The 17,166-nt window shown below is 39.8% G+C and overlaps 1 protein-coding gene across 1 annotated transcript in view; it reads left to right on the forward strand.

The window, feature by feature from the left end:
- LOC124623171 (sodium channel protein para) overlaps positions 1–17,166 on the forward strand; it is an 876,466-nt gene that overhangs the window by 437,208 nt on the left and 422,092 nt on the right. The window lies entirely within an intron of this gene.

Consider the following 17,166-nt stretch of genomic DNA (forward strand, 5'->3'; position numbering starts at 1 on the left):
GACTCACATCATCATTCTTCATAGCTCAGTATCCACTTTTTTTTCAATTTAGATTCTTCTGGACAATTCCCTTACATTTCAGCACAGTCTGCAGTGTAATCAAATTATGATTAGAATCTGTATGTGTTTGTGGGAGCACTGAGCAATCTACTACCTGATTTCAGAATCTCTGTCACAGCATGATGTAATCCAGCTGTAATCTTCCTCTGTGTCTAGGCCATTTCCAAGTATATTTTCACCCCTTACGATTTTTGAATAGTATATTGGCTAGTACTATCTGAAATTTATGGTACAATTCTATTTATCTTTCTCCTCTCTCACTCTTACTGCCTAACCCACATTCTCCCACAACTCTGTCTCCTATTCCTTCCCCTACTACAGCATTCCAGCACCCCAGGTTAATCAGATTTTTGTTTCTGTAGTGTATTACCTATTCAATGCCCCATCATACTTTCTCTGTTACTTAATCTTCTGCTTGTGATGTTGGCATGTATGCCTAAACTATTGTTGTTTGTATCAGTTTGATGTCATTTCTGATGAGAATGATCCTACCATTGAACTGTTCACACTAACCAGTCTCTGTACTACTTTCCTATTTATGACAAATCCTACTCCATTACATCATTTGCTGCTGCTGTTGATATGACCCCATCATCATGTGACCAGAAGTCTTTATCTTCTTTCCACTTCATTTTACTGAAACCCATTACGCCTACACTCAGTCTTCGCATATCTCTTTTAAGACTTTCTAGATTCCCTATCAAATTCATACTTCTGATATTTGGCATTCTGACTCATAGGATGTTACCCTTTTGTTGGTTGGTTGAACAATCTTTTCTCATTGCAACCTTCTCTCTCCCCCTCTACTTTCATAGACAACATACTGGGTTCTGTTATTTAAGAAGTCTTCAAGCCACTTACGTATCTGTGAACTTATTCAATATGCTTGTACCTATATTAGCAGGCTGCAATGGGGCATTGTGTCAAATGCTTTCTGGAAATCTAGAAATATGGAATCTGCCTGTTGCCCTTCATCCACAGTTCGCAGTATGTCATTTGAGAAATGAGCAAGCTGAGTTTTGCACAAGCGTTGATTTCTAAAGAATTCTTCTAAAGAATCATGGACATAAGGTTCTGAGTCTCAAGAAAGTATTTATATTTGAAGTGAGAGTATGTTCAAGGATTTTGCAGCAAACAGAAGTCAGGGATATTGGTCTGTAACTTTGTGTGTCTGTTCTTTTACCCTTCTTACATACTGGAGTCACCCGCACTTTTTTTCCAGTTTCTTGGGGCTTTGCACTTGGTGAGAGATTCATGATAAATGTTAGGGGCCATTGACGTTGAGTACTCTTTGTAAAATCGAATTGGTATTCCATCTGGACCTTGTGATTTATTTGCTCTCAAATCATTCAGTTGTTTCTTTACTCAATGGATGCTTCTTACTGTGTTGCCTATACAGGATTCTGTCCAGTGGTCAACTGATAGTATGTTTGTACAATTCACCTGTGTGAACAATTTCTTGAATGTGAAATTTAAAACTTTGGCCTTTGTTTTGCTGTCTTCTACTGCCACACCAGACTTGTCCACGAGGGACTGAATGAAAGCTTTAGGCCCACTTAGCAATTTTATATAAGATCAGAATTTTCTTGGGTTCTCTGCCAGAGCTTTTTCTAAGGTGTGATGGCTACCAACCTTTGCTTGTTGTCATTTGTGCTTTCCCTTTTGAACTGAGAATGCAGCCGCCTCTTTCCTCAGCACCCACTGAATTTTGTTATTAAACCATGATGAGCCTTTTCCTTCCTTTATCCACTTAATGCACAAAACCCTCCCAACCACTGCTTACACTTCCCCCTTAATTCCTCCACATCCATTTTAATGGAACTAAGTGATGCCAATTCACTGTCTAAGCGATGCGCTAATGACTGCTTATCTGCTCTATCTATCAGAAACACTTTCCTAGTCCTCTTGACTGATTTATGATTAGTTGCTGTAATGACATCATGATTGCTAATAGCTGTTGTTATACTTACATTGTCAATAAGGTCTGCCCTATTTCTTGTTGCAAGGTGTAAGATATTTCCACTATGTGTGGACTGCTGAGCTAGCTGCTCAAGACAGTTTTCAGAAAACGTATTCAAACGTATTTCACACGACTGTTTGCCCCACAGTGAATTGATAGACATCCCAGTCTATACATGATACATTGATGTCACCTCCAATTAATATTGCATGATCTGGGTATTTACGCGCTATTGTCTGTAGACTTTGTGTGAATGACTCTAGAACTGTCACAGCAGAATTGAGTGGCCGGTAAAAACATCCAACAATTAACTTGTAATGTTACTGGACTGATTTGTAAACAAAATCTACCCTGTAATGTAAAAGTTCTGGAGAAGTTTAGCAAAAGGGGTACAGTTTGGAAAAGTCACCCAGAACCCCAGGTCAGGGGAGACTTACCGGGTAGGATGAGGGATAAGAAGGAATGACTAATTCTTGGGACTCCAGTTGTGGCTCATGTTGGCACCAACAATGCCTGTCGCATGAGTGCTCTACATTTACATCTACATGGATACTCTGCAAATCACATTTAAGTGCCTGGCAGAGGGTTCATCGAACCACCTTCACAATTCTCTATTATTCCAATCTTGTATAGCGTGTGGAAAGAATGAACACCTATATCTTTCCGTACAAGCTCTGATTTCCCTTATTTTACGTTGGTGATCGTTCCTCCATATGTAGGTTGATCTCAACAAAATATTTTCGCATTCAAAGGAGAAAGATGGGATTGGAATTTCGTGAGAAGATTCCGTCGCTACGAGAAACACCTTTCTTTTAATGATGTCTAGCCCAAATCTTGTATCATTTCTGTGACACTCTCTCTCATATTTCGCGATAATACAAAACATGCTGCCTTTCTTTGAACTTTTTTGATGTACTTTGTCAGCCCTATCTGGTAAGGATCCCACACCGTGCAACAGTATTCTAAAAGAGGACGGACAAGTGTAGTGTAGGCAGTCTCCTTAGTGGGTCTGTTACATTTTCTAAGTGTCCTGCCAATAAAATGCAGTCTTTGCTCATCCTCAGTTCGTACAAGTGGTTGCGGAGTTGGTGAAGACTGCTGGCCTCACACGAAGGGTGCAATCACAGCTCGCAATTCGCAGCACATTTCCCAGAGTTGATCAGGGTTTTTTGCTTTGGTTTCACCTACATCTGTTATGCGTGAGCAGGTGACTTCACTGTCACACTCAACTTTGACCTTAACAGAGACAAATCTTTTGTCAACCGCAATGAACACTCCCGTTCCTATGGCCTCATAATCTCTCTTTCCAATATGACTTGCTAAATGTCTCAGAGCTTTCCACTTAGTGTTTCAGCCAGCTCTTGATCTCCTGGAGGACAATAAATTCGGGACCTTTATAATCAATACTTCAATATTTTACTGAAAAAAAGTTTGACAGTTGAAGTGGCTTTATTCTGAATGCCATTTGACTTGCCTTGTTGCATATCGACTGGCGAGTGTTCATCAGAGTACCTCAAACTATTGTCTAGCCTCAGAAAATCTCATGTGCACTCTGCAAGTACTCTTCTGTATGAGTAGCTGCTTCCTTTTTTATAGTGCACCCCTGATCTATCAAGGGGAGTCCTACAAATCCCCACATGATAACACAGGCCTAGAATCTGCAGCCAAGACCATCACAGAGTCAATGAAGCCTTTGGTTGAGACCCATCACTCAGATCCAAACCAAAGGACCCCTATCAACTCTGGGGACTCTGCTGCAAATTGTGAGCTCTGCTTGCATCCTGCGCATGAGGCCAGCAGTCTTCACTACCTCTACCAGCCACCTGTATAGACTGAGGATGGCCTCAGAACACACGCGACAGGCCTCATTGGTGCCGAAGTGAGCCACAACTTGAGTCACCAACAATCAGTCTTTCCTTCCCATCCTTGTACATTCAATAGCCACATCCCAGATGAGGGCCCCTGCCGATTTAGCAAGAGCGCATTGGCTTTCTTTCCAGCCCTGAACGCTATCTGCCTGAGCGGTTTCATAACATGCCTAATACTAGGGCTCCCAATAATTAGGAAACCCCTCCCCCCATGTGCCTGCTCAGACTTTACTGAAGGAGCTGCCACCTGTCCACTCACAGGGCAAATAGGTGAGGCCAGGAGACCAGTCTCCACATCGGCCCTCAAGTGATGTGAATATGTTACCAACTGCCACTCACCCTGCTATGAGGATGGATCCACCGCGTAGGGTGCACTAGGAGGTGCCTTGGAAGCTGAGCCTCCAAGGAAAATGAGTGACACCTGAGGTGTTCCATGGAATGCATCAGATTCTCTGCCACCGCTACACCGCAAGGCAGCAGCCTGAAGGTGACTGACCATAGCCAAAAGGACATTCAGCTGTTTGTGAACTGCAGGCAGCTCCTCCTACGTCTGCATACATCATGCGTACATCGCAACCATCCTAGAAAGGCCTAACTGAAGAAGTGGACAGAATTCTAGATATGCAACTTTCTACTCTTGTGATCTGCCAGCAATGGAAGTTGATGTGTTAATGAGCTATGTAGCTGGCTGTTCAGTGAGCAACAATTGCTCTACAGATTGAATGAATTTACACTTACAAAAATGCTAGAAATTAATAAATATACTATGAGGAAAACACAATAGAAGATAAACACTTAAACTTGCCACTCTGTAGAGGTATTGGTATGTTAGCCAAGAGCTGGAGCCTGACAGAGTGGCTTACTAAATGAACAGATGTTTGCTTCCAAAAGAATCTTATCCTTTGTTTCTTAAAGTTTCACATATCTGTATTTTACCACATTTGAAACACAACATTATTTCAGGCAGAGACTGTTGTCTTTCTCACTCTCCTCGATTAGCATAATGTTTCCACATTTCTTTGGAAAGCTTGCTGTTGCTAGGTAAAACAACGATCACCTCATTCCCTTAACAGCATTGTCAGGCCTGTATACAGTCTTTGTGTTGAAAGTAGCATTCTTGTATGGACACGAATTACTTAGGTATACTGTAATACAGCAGTACTACATAAGATTTCTTTCCACATTTTACAATGGATTATTAATGAAGCCTTAAAATTTGCATTCCATTTCCACATTAGTCACTTTCCACTTTACAAAGAAATTAGCATATAAAACTGTACCGAATGTGTTAGGACTGAAGTATCAGTACAGTATTTTGTGCTAAAGAACGTACACTAAATTACAGAAAATTGTGTTTTGTTGTGGAGGGATGAGTAATATGTACAGTAAACAATGTTATGCTAAATATTTTGATAAATAAATTTTCACATGTCTATAATGATACCCAATGTAAGGGTGGTAAAGGTTCGAACTTAACAAATACTTCAGAAGGCAAAAAGATGAAGAATATTATGCAGGCTTTGTAGTTTGTTCTGTTCTTAAGTGTTGCATCACAATTATTTTTAAAACAGAATTCCTGGCATAAAATTAATTAAAACTATTTATAAAACAATCTTAAGTTTAGCGGTGTCAAAGTGATGAAGAATATGTTACAGGCATTGTAGTTGACACTGCTCTTAAATGCTTCATCACAGTCACATTTAAAATAGATATCCTGATGTAAAACTAATCAAAAGTAGTTTTGAAAAATGCGTAAAATTAGCAGTGATGTTCATTTTCTCTCATAAATTCATCTAGCACTTAGAAAGATTTCTCTATTAGGTGCTCTTTGAGAATTTGTTTGAATTTGGTCAATTGTTTATGAAGACATTTAATATGTTTTGAGGATGGAAACATGGTCCAAGTGCTCTTTATTCGGCTGTATTATCTGTGTGATTGGTCACTTTCAACCATGGGTCATTTTCAAGCACATATTTTAATGACATGCATGACCCATGTTCGAAATTGACCAGTTGCATGAGTAATAAAGCAGAATACAGCCTACTTGGACCCTGTTTTGATTCTCAAAACATGTTGAGGCTGTGGACCCCCACAAACATAAAATTTAAAAAAAGCTAATATGTGGTGGAACAGCATTACACAGCTTAATGCTTGAGTAACATATTGTTTTTTTAACCTGATTAAGACTTTAATTCAGTGGGCAGATTGTTTTTGGTTTTTGTATTGCAGTTATGATATTGGCTGTTGTCTTTGTAGAGAGAAACGTTGTTACAGACAAATGTATTCATATAATTTTACTCTCTTCTTGAAGGAAAACAGTGATAATATGATTTTGGCTGAAATGATTATCTTATTTTGAGGCTATATTCTCAAGGTATAATAGTTAGTGTGTGGGTTTTGACATATTGTGTCAATTGCTTTGTTTATTAGAGAGATTTACATGCACACAATCATTCCTCATGTTTTGTATACAGGGTGTTACAAAAAGGTACAGCCAAACTTTCAGGAAACATTCCTCACACACAAATAAAGAAAAGATGTTATGTGGACATGTGTCCGGAAACACTTGATTTCCATGTTAGAGCTCATTTTAGTTTCGTCCACCTACACTCAATGGAGCACGTTATCATGATTTCATACGGGATACTCTACCTGTGCTGCTAGAACATGTGCCGTTACAAGTACGACACAACATGTGGTTCATGCACGATGGAGCTCCTGCACATTTCAGTCAAAGTGTTCGTACGCTTCTCAACAACAGATTCGGTGACTGATGGATTGGTAGAGGCGGACCAATTCCATGGCCTCCACGCTCTCCTGACCTCAACCCTCTTGACTTTCATTTGTGGGGGCATTTGAAAGCTCTTGTCTACACAACCCCGGTACCAAATGTAGAGACTCTTCGTGCTCGTATTGTGGACGGCTGTGATACAATACGCCATTCTCCAGGGCTGCATCAGCGCATCAGGGATTCCATGCGACGGAGGGTGGATGCATGTATCCTTGCTAACGGAGGGCATTTTGAATGTTTCCTGTAACAAAGTGTTTGAAGTCACGCTGGTACGTTCTGTTGCTGTGTGTTTCCATTCCATGATTAATGTGATTCGAAGAGAAGTAATAAAATGAGCTCTAACATGGAAAGTAAGTGTTTCCGGACACATGTCCACATAACATATTTTCTTTCTTTGTGTGTGAGGAATGTTTCCTGAAAGTTTGGCCGTATCTTTTTGTAACACCCTGTATATGCCACCCTTAGAAAGAATCATCCCTGAAAGATGTATCTCTGTGGAAATAGCCAACATATACACCAGCAAAAGGGAATTAGTTTTTGTAACCTCTATCTGCTATTAAACTGTTATTACATTACTGTGTAGTATTTGTGCTCACATATGTTACGCAACACAGGGAAATTTGAAGAAGACCGTTACTTATTAAAGAAAGAAAATAAGGATGGTGTCTCCTCAATTGTGTTTGCATAGCTTCCCTTAACCTCTTTCATTAGCTAGTTTTGCAATAACTCTGCAAGTTTCTGTCTCCTATCCAGACAATTGTAGGTATTTGCTGCATGGTATCTAGCTTGCTGTAATTCTTTTAGTGATGATTTATCCAAAAATACTAGTTTCTGCTGAATTGAAATTCAAGTCTGAAGCTACTTAACTGTGTTGCACTTCTGTCATGTATATGTTTTTGTCCCAGTTTCATCAGTAATTTTATGAACAGTGAACTAACAAGTAGACAGAAGGAGTGGTAGTATTTACCTTCAGAGGACAACATTCCAAGTACTGCTGACAGATACATCTAAAATCTGAAAAGATGTACATGGCAGTTTTTTTTTTCCTACTTGTAAATGTGTCTGTTGGTATTTCATCTCCTGAAGGTAAGTAGGCCTATTGGTTAACCAGGCTCCTTCTTTGTAATTTTGCAGTTCCCTCTAGTGAATCATCCTTTTGATACAAACAATGAACGTACATATTTTACGAAACTCTTCTAATAAATCTAGATAACATTTCAAATTCGTGAATAGATTGGCAACATTCTTTAAATGTTCAGAAATGTAAAATTGTACAGTTCACAAAATGAAAAAACATAGTGTCCTATGTCTGTGACATCAGTGAATTGATCAGTTCATAGAAGTACCTTTATGTGACATGTAAATGATGAAATTAATCGTCACATAGGCTCTGTCATGGGTAGACCAGATAAAAGATTTGGTTTATTGGTAGAATAGTTGGGGAATCAGCCAACAAAGGAGACTGCTTATAAATCACTTGTACAACCCGTCTTAGAGTATTCCTCAAGTGTGTCTCCCTTTACTAAATAGGTCTAACAGGGAGTTTTGAACATATACAGATAAGAGCACATGAATAGTCACAGATTTGTTTGACCCATATGAGAGTGTGACAGAGATGCTAAGGAAACTGAACGAGCAGACTTATGAAGGTAGACATAAACTATCCCAAGAAATCCTACTTACAAAATTTATAGCTTTAAAGTATGACTCTAGGAATATATTAAAACTCCTTACGTATTGCTCCCACAGGGATTTTGAAGACAAGATTATATTTTTTTACAGCCTGAACAGAGGCATCCAAAGAATCATTCTCTCCACACTCCATTTATGACTGGAATAGAGAAAGAAACTATAATAACTGGTACAATGAGACACACACTCTGCCGTGCAGGTCATAATGGTTTTGGTTTGCAGTGTATAGATGTAGGTGTAGATGTAGATTGTCTTGGTATTTGTGGCAGATTGTTTTCTTACAGTGTATTCATTTTTCAAAGTGTGCTGCTTGAATTACTGCTTGTAAGATGCTCTTGGTAGGAAAAATGCAAGTAAAAATATTATTTCACTCAATCACTCACTCGGTTGCCTTCTTTGGGATGTCTCAATCCCATACCCCTTCACTGTCTGCTCCAGTACTTCATGTCATGTTCTGCTTCTTGCTGTTCAGTACTACCCAACACTCTGCAATCTGTGACCTCATCTTTCCACCTACTTTTTGATTGTTCAGGAGGTCTTCAGCCTTAGATCTTCTTGTCATATATCTGACAGGCAGTTCTGCCAGAGTCCATTCTGACAACATGGCCTCCCCATTGCAAATGTCTCACTTTGGCGATGTTCATTACTGGAGGGTGCACTGGTGAGTGGTGGGTTGATGTGCCTAGTAGAAACACTGATGACAGTTAAGAATGACTTTTATTAACTTCAGTGTATGACAAAGAAGGCAACCATACCTCTCTCTGTTGTCCCTGGTTGGTGGCTTCTGCCCTGGCTACTGAACAGGTGCCCTGCATTGCTGACGAGGGGCCTATGATAGGCCAGCAAGTTTTAGAGGCCATGTCCATTGATGTCAGTGACATGCTAGTTTCCTCAAAATTGTGAAGCCTGCAAGGCCACTCACTCTGCTTGCATCACTGTAGTGGCACGCAAAGATGGCTGTGCGCGAGCTATGACTTGCTGCCCTCTGGCAGGAGTTGGACGTCGGCTGGGATGGTAGTCCTACTAGGAACTCAGCATTGGCAGGGCTGTGACACAAAATCTCATGAAGGACTTAGGGTTGGCAGCAGACACAGCCCAGTCTCATGGGTGCTACTGGTAGTGCTTTGTTGTGTCGTTGCCCAGTGTAGGTCTGGTGTCATGGTGGTGCTACTGGTTTCTATTGATGAGAAGTGGTCCCCTGCTTTGAAATTCAGAGTTGTTTACTTGTCTCTGGCATGCATTTCTTTCACTAAAACTCAGCACCTAGCCACATCATCTACAAAAGGAGACTTGCCCTGGTTTGGTCACTTTGTCCCACTGGCTACATGGTTCTCGCTGTGTGGTGCAGCTTACTGCTGTGCTACAATATCCTGTCTATGCAATCACCTTGTGTGTCTGTTATTGTGACCCACATGTCACCACACTGGCAACTACCACAATGTAATGCGCCATGGCACCTTCAAGACTTAAAACTTTTGCTCAGAGACTGGGTAGCAGCACTACACTGACCTCCTGTACAGAAAACACCTGGTCCCTTGCATCTTGCCCTGATTATGTTCTCTACTGTGATTAACTATATTCTTAATCTATAAAACAAGTACATACTACTCAAATGGCTACTCTTAAATGTTACGCAGTCGCTACGTTAATCCTTTAAATCCATAAACTTATTTCTCACTTGCTTAATCTCAGAACATCTCCTTATTTACTCATATACTACAAAACATATTTCACTGTTGGTCTTCTTGCCATGGTTATTCAAAAACAACTTCTAACTCTCCAGTCCATGCATACAGACTAAAATTACTCTGTCTTTCTTAGTAAATTATCCATATCAACTTTGATGAAACATAGTCTGGCTCCATCAGACTCTTACAGCTGGTATCTTATCTGTCTGTCCAGTGGTTTCTTAATCCTTTGTTTTGGAACAGCTTTCGGAACTTTTTCATTGTGACAACAGTTCTCCTTATGCTCCCCAAGCCAACATATTTCAAAAACCATCCTTACAAGGAAACTGCATACAGCACTACCATTCACAACATTTTGACAGGTAATCCAACTTATTCCACTCACTATTGTGTTCCTGAATGAATTCTTATTGAAATGCTTGGTTTTCTGGTACTCTTGCTCATCCAAAACAACTTTCTGGTGCTTGGTGAAAATATACCATGCAGATTTCACCTTAACGTAATTGTACACAGTTTAACTGATTTGTCTTTTACACTAGATGCACTTTGTGACAGCTCTACACTGGCAATAGCTTTCTGTTGTCAGAATCTATACTTTCAGGCTTGCATTGCACTGTTCACCCACTGCATACTCAGTGTGTACACCAGACTTTGGCTACACTGTAAACAGTTCTCTGCCCACATCCACTCCTTGCACTGCTGGGCTGTGATCCAATACTTCTGTTTGAGCTGCTTTCTGAAGCTCTGGCTTTCACTCTTCATCAGATACAGCCCTGTCTGCTTGATTATCCTCTCTATGAATTCATCTTCCTATTTTTCTCTATTCACCCTGCAGCACAGAAAGACAGTTGTGCGCAGGGTACAACTCACTGCCCTCTGGCAGGAGTCGAACGGTGGTTGGCACAGTGGGCCAAGTCCCACTAGGAACTCAGCATTGACAGCAGCAGGCACAGATGGGAGATCAGCGCGGCAGTGACACCAAGTCCTGTGAAGGATTTAGGAGTTGGCAACAGTCACAGCCCACTGTTAAAACGTATGGCTGCTGCTGGCAATCCCAAGTCATCTACTTTCTGGCATGGCTGTGGTGTTGTGACAGTGCTGCTGGTGGTTCCAGTGATGGGATGTGATCCCCTGCCTCGAAATTCAGACTTATTTATATGCCTGTGGCATGCATTTTTTCACTAAAACCCGATGCCTAGTCACATCACCCATAACAGAAGACTTGCCCTCATGTAGTGACATCACCCCACTGGCTACATGGTACCCAGTGTACGGAACAATTTTCTGCTGCGCTCAGCTCTCCTACATTAATATTATTGAATCTATATTACATGACATACAACAGAACCATTTAGGGAAGGAGTGGCAGCAAATTGAAATAAAATAGCAGCTAATATTACAGTAAAAAGGACTTTTTAAAATTATTTTTTATTTGTTTTTGTTAACGTAATGGTATCACATTGGATTGTAATAACTACTTGGCTGATGTGTCCTTCTTGTCAACAAGACACCATTCAGACAGATGATAGAGGTATTTTCATATTGGATGAAAAGGGACCCCTAATTTGTCTGTGACCAGCTGTCACCCACAAATGACACAGGAAGCTAATGTTTGACCAAATGCTCCCATTTGTTCATCTCCAACCGGTGCTCTGTAACTTTAGGAAGACAATGCAGTACCTATTTGCTCCACAATTACTGGTATATCAGAATGGTTTGAGGAACAATCCACAAGGATGAAGGTGCTTGTGTGCCACCTCAGGTCACCAGATATCAGCCTATTTATACATCTGAAACCCCATCAAACAAGATGTACAGACTTTAGATCAGCTCCAAAGGAACTTGTGAGGTACAAGTGCAGACTAAGTGGTTAAAAAGGAAGGCTGTAATTAGGCAAGCTTTTGGAGGCCATGGCTCCTTCTTCGGGTAGAAAGGTTGAAGGGGAAGGAATTGGGGTGAAGGAAAAGGACTGGAGAGGTCTTGGAAAAGGGGTGGATTTCAGGAAAGTCATCTAGAACTGCAGGTCAGGAGAGACTTACTGCACAGGATGAGAAGGAAAGACTAATGGTTAAGACTAGGTGGTTAAGGATCATGTCACATTCTAATGTTTTTAATGTCACATGGACTCAGTATTCTGATTCATTGTCATAGTCATCAGAGCAAAATGAATTTCTGCAAGCTACTAGATTACTATCTCTAATTCAATTGCTAAAGAGGGTAAATATATATTTAAAAGTTTTGGAACTTGTCTTCAGATGACACATTTCAGTTCAATTTATTCATCATGAATGTGATAATATTCTAAGTACAATGATCATAGACACATAAGATGCAGGTTAAACATAGATACAAAGGTACAAAGAAACACACCTGTCACGCAAGAAGTCTGCAATGCAGAATAAGATATTTTTATTTAACAATACCACCACCTACTTTACTGTATCAGAAGGTGAAAGTGCTGTAGGGACAGACACAGGGAACAGTTATTAAACAAAGGAATTTTACAACAACAAAATTTTTGCAGATATGAAGAAAACTAAAGTAAAAAGCCATCTGCTATAGAGAAGAAGCAAATTTCAAGAAAACGGTAGCAGGGAAAATATCTTCAAAAGAATGTGACATAATACTAAGAAAATTTGCTTAGTGAAACTATTGTAAAAAATATAAAAAGGAAGAAAAAATTGTGCTGGGTAGACCTATCATTTTAACGGTTAAGAAAGGCAGATTGCACAGGAGCTAACAACACATAGAAATTTGCTGAAGTATTCTTAATCTTCTCCACATGTTTGTATAGTTAATAATATCAACCAGAAACAATGATAATTAACAGTGAAATAATGACATTCCAGTCATAATGCCAGATGAGATGTATGAATACGTTTGATGTATGAAGAAATGAAGTGCACTGGAAGATGATGACATTTTAATGGAATTATTTTAAACTAGACAAAGATATACAAAAGGAGCTTGCAAAATGGTGTACACATTGTCTGGAGAGAAATACAGTTCCACACACCAGAAATAAAGCAGTAATTGTTATACTTTGTAAGGAAAACGACAGATAAGAAATAAAAAAGTTATAGAGCTGTCAGACATCTCTTTATAATTTAGAAGATATTCACTAAAATGATCACCAATCATGTAAAAAATCATGTTATATATACCAGGTAAAGGAACTAGCCAGCTTTAGAGGTGGATATAGCACACTGGATTGTGTCTAAGCACTGATCAAAATGGTAGAATGGACCAATGAGTATGAATTGCCACTCTGCCTGGGTTTCACAGATGCTTTTGACTCGGTTTCATCAAAATTTGTGTTAACAACACTTAGGGAACAAGATTCTACCACCAGTCTTAAATTACTGAAGAATATATATACTGATACTACAGCTTCTACAGTTACATGTGTTCAATACTCTGCAAATCACTATGAAGTAGCAGAGGGTACTTCTCATTGTATCAAGAATTATGGTTTCTTCCCATTCCATGTGCATATGTACCATGGGACGAATGACTGATTAAATGCATCTGTGCTGAGGGAAATTAGTCAACCCCATTTTTTGTGGTCTTAGGGGATTGATTCATAGGTATTCATAGATTTCTCACTTTATACTGGTTCTTTAAACTCTGTAAATAGGCTTTTGTAGGAATGTTGGAATCTTATCTTCAAGTCCAGTCTAGGTTTCTCAGCACTTCTGTGATGCTCTCTCTTGGGTCAGACAAACCTGAAAGACATCACTATTCATACTGCTCTTCCTTGTATACACTCAGTATTCACCGTTGGACCTAGCTGATATGGGTCCCACACACTTGAGCAATATTCTGAGATGGCACACACAAGTCTTTCATAAACAGTTTCATTGTGGTCTGATTGAATTTTCCTGCTGTGGTTGTTGATACTGTAGTCATAGGATAATATTTTCTAGCATTTTGTGAAGAGCATTATTTTATATTTCTGTACATTTAAAGCAAGTCACCAGTCTTTGCACCGCTTTGAAATCCTGTCAAGATCTCTGCATGCTGGACGTTTGTGCAACTTGTTTTTAGATAGGATACCATCATGGGTAACTTTAACATTTGGGAAAATTCTGGGGTTTCTACTAATATTATATGCCAGCTCATTAATGTACAATATCAATAACAAGGTTCCAAACAAACTTTCCTGTGGCACAGCTGACATTACTTCAACATCTGTCATTGAATCTCATCTACATCTACATCTACATCTACATGGATACTCTGCAAATCACATTTAAGTGCCTGGCAGAGGGTTCATCGAACCACCTTCACAATTCTCTATTATTCCAATCTCGTATAGCGTGCGGAAAGAATGAACACCTATATCTTTCCGTATGAGCTCTGATTTCCCTTATTTTATCATGGTGATCGTTCCACCCTAAGTAGGTCAGTGTCAACAAAATATTTTTGCATTCGGAGGAGAAAGTTGGTGATTGAAATTTCGTGAGAAGATTCCGTCGCAATGAAAAATGCCTTTCCTTTAATGATTTCCAGCCAAAATCCTGTATCATTTCCGTGACACTCTCTCCCATATTTCGCGATAATACAAAATGTGCTGCCTTTCTTTGAACTTTTTCGATGTACTCCATCAGTCCTACCTGCTAAGGACCCCACACCACGCAGCAGTATTCTAAAAGAGGACGGACAAGCGTAGTGTAGGCAGTCTCCTTAGTAGGTCTGTTACATTTTCTAAGTGTCCTGCCAATAAAATGGAGCCTTTGGTTAGCCTTCCCACAACATTTTCTATGTGTTCTTTCCAATTTAAGTTGTTCGTAATTGTAATACCTAGATATTTAGTTGAATTTACGGCTTTTAGATTAGACCAATTTATCGGGTAACCGAAGTTTAACGAGTTACTTTTTGTACTCATGTGAATGACCTCACACTTTTCGTTATTTACGGTCAACTGCCACTTTTCGCACCATTCAGATATATTTTCTAAATCGTTTTGCAGTTTCTTTTGATCTTCTGATGACTTTATTAGACGATAAATGACAGCGTCATTTGCAAACAACCGAAGACGGCTGCTCAGATTGTCTCCCAAATCGTTTATATAGACAAGGAACAGCAAAGGGCCTATAACACTACCTGAAATCACTTCTGTTTTACTTGATGGCTTTCCATCAATTACTACGAACTGTGATCTCTCTGACAGGAAATCGCAAATCCAGTCACATAACTGAGACGATATTCCATAAGCACACAATTTCACTAAGAGCTGCTTGTGTGGTACAGTGATAAAAGCCTTCCGGAAATCCAGAAATATGGAATCGATCTGTCAACAGCACTCAACAGTTCATGTGAATATAGAGCTAGTTGTGTTTCACAGGAATGATGTTCTCTAAACCCATGTTGACTGTGTGTCAATAGACCGTTTTCTTCAAGGTGATTCATTACATTCGAACACAATATATGTTCTAAAATCGTGCTGCATATCGACGTTAACAATATGGACCTGTAATTTAGTAGATTACTCCTACTACCTTTCTTGAATATTGGTGTGACCTGTGCAACTTCCAGTCTTTGGGTATGGATCTTTCGTTGAGCGAACAGTTGTATATGATTGTTAAGTATGGAGCTAATGCATCAGCATACTCCGAAAGGAACCTATTTGGTATACAGTCTGGACCAGAAGACTTGCTTTTATTAAGTGATTTGAGTTGCTTCACTACTCCGAAGATATTTACTTCTACGTTACTTATGTTGGCAGCTGTTATAGATTGGAATTCTGGAATATTTTCTTTGTCTTCTTTTGTGAAGGCATTTCGGAAGGCTGTGTTTAGTAAATCTGCTTTGGCAGCACTGATTTCGATAATATCTCCATTGTTATCGCACAGGGAAGGCATTGATTGTTTGTTGCCACTAATATACTTCACATATTACCAGAATCTCTATGCATTTTCTGCCAGGTTTCGAGACAAAGTTTCGCTGTGGAAACTGTTATAAGCATCTCGCATTGAACTCCACACTAAATTTCAAGCTTCTGTAAAGGATCACCAATATTGGGGATTTTGCATCTGTTTAAATTTGGCATGTTTGTTTTGTTGTTTCTGCAACAGTGTTCTGACCCATTTTGTGTACCAAGGAGGATCTGCTCCTTCGTTTGTTAGTTTGTTTGGTATAAACCTCTCAATTGCTGCCAATAATATTTCTTTGAATTTAAGCCACATCTGGTCTCTCTCTCTCTCTCTCTCTCTCTCTCTCTCTCTCTCTCTCTATATATATATATATATATATATATATATATATATATATATATATATATATATATATATAATGGAAGGAAACATTCCACGTGGGAAAAATTAAATATAAAAACAAAGATGAGGTGACTTACCGAACAAAAGCGCTGGCAGGTCGATAGATACACAAACAAACACAAACATACACACAAAATTCAAGCTTTCGCAACAAACTGTTGCCTCATCAGGAAAGAGGGAAGGAGAGGGAAAGACGAAAGGATGTGGGTTTTAAGGGAGAGGGTAAGGAGTCATTCCAATCCCGGGAGCGGAAAGACTTACCTTAGGGGGAAAAAAGGACAGGTATACACTAGCACACACGCACATATCCATCCACACATACAGACACAAGCAGACATATTTAAAGACAAAGAGTTTGGGCAGAGATGTCAGTCGAGGCAGAAGTGTAGAGGCAAAGAAGTTGTTGAAAGACAGGTGAGGTATGAGTGGCGGCAACTTGAAATTAGCGGAGATTGAGGCCTGGCGGATGACGAGAAGAGAGGATATACTGAAGGGCAAGTTCCCATCTCCGGAGTTCGGATAGGTTGGTGTTGGTGGGAAGTATCCAGATAACCCGGACGGTGTAACACTGTGCCAAGATGTGCTGGCTGTGCACCAAGGCATGTTTAGCCACAGGGTGATCCTCATTACCAACAAACACTGTCTGCCTGTGTCCATTCATGCGAATGGACAGTTTGTTGCTGGTCATTCCCACATAGAATGCATCACAGTGTAGGCAGGTCAGTTGGTAAATCACGTGGGTGCTTTCACACGTGGCTCTGCCTCTGATCGTGTACACCTTCCGGGTTACAGGACTGGAGTAGGTGGTGGTGGGAGGGTGCATGGGACA

The sequence above is a fragment of the Schistocerca americana genome, chromosome 7, assembly GCF_021461395.2.
Source record: "Schistocerca americana isolate TAMUIC-IGC-003095 chromosome 7, iqSchAmer2.1, whole genome shotgun sequence".
NCBI classification, from domain to species: Eukaryota; Metazoa; Arthropoda; class Insecta; order Orthoptera; family Acrididae; genus Schistocerca; species Schistocerca americana.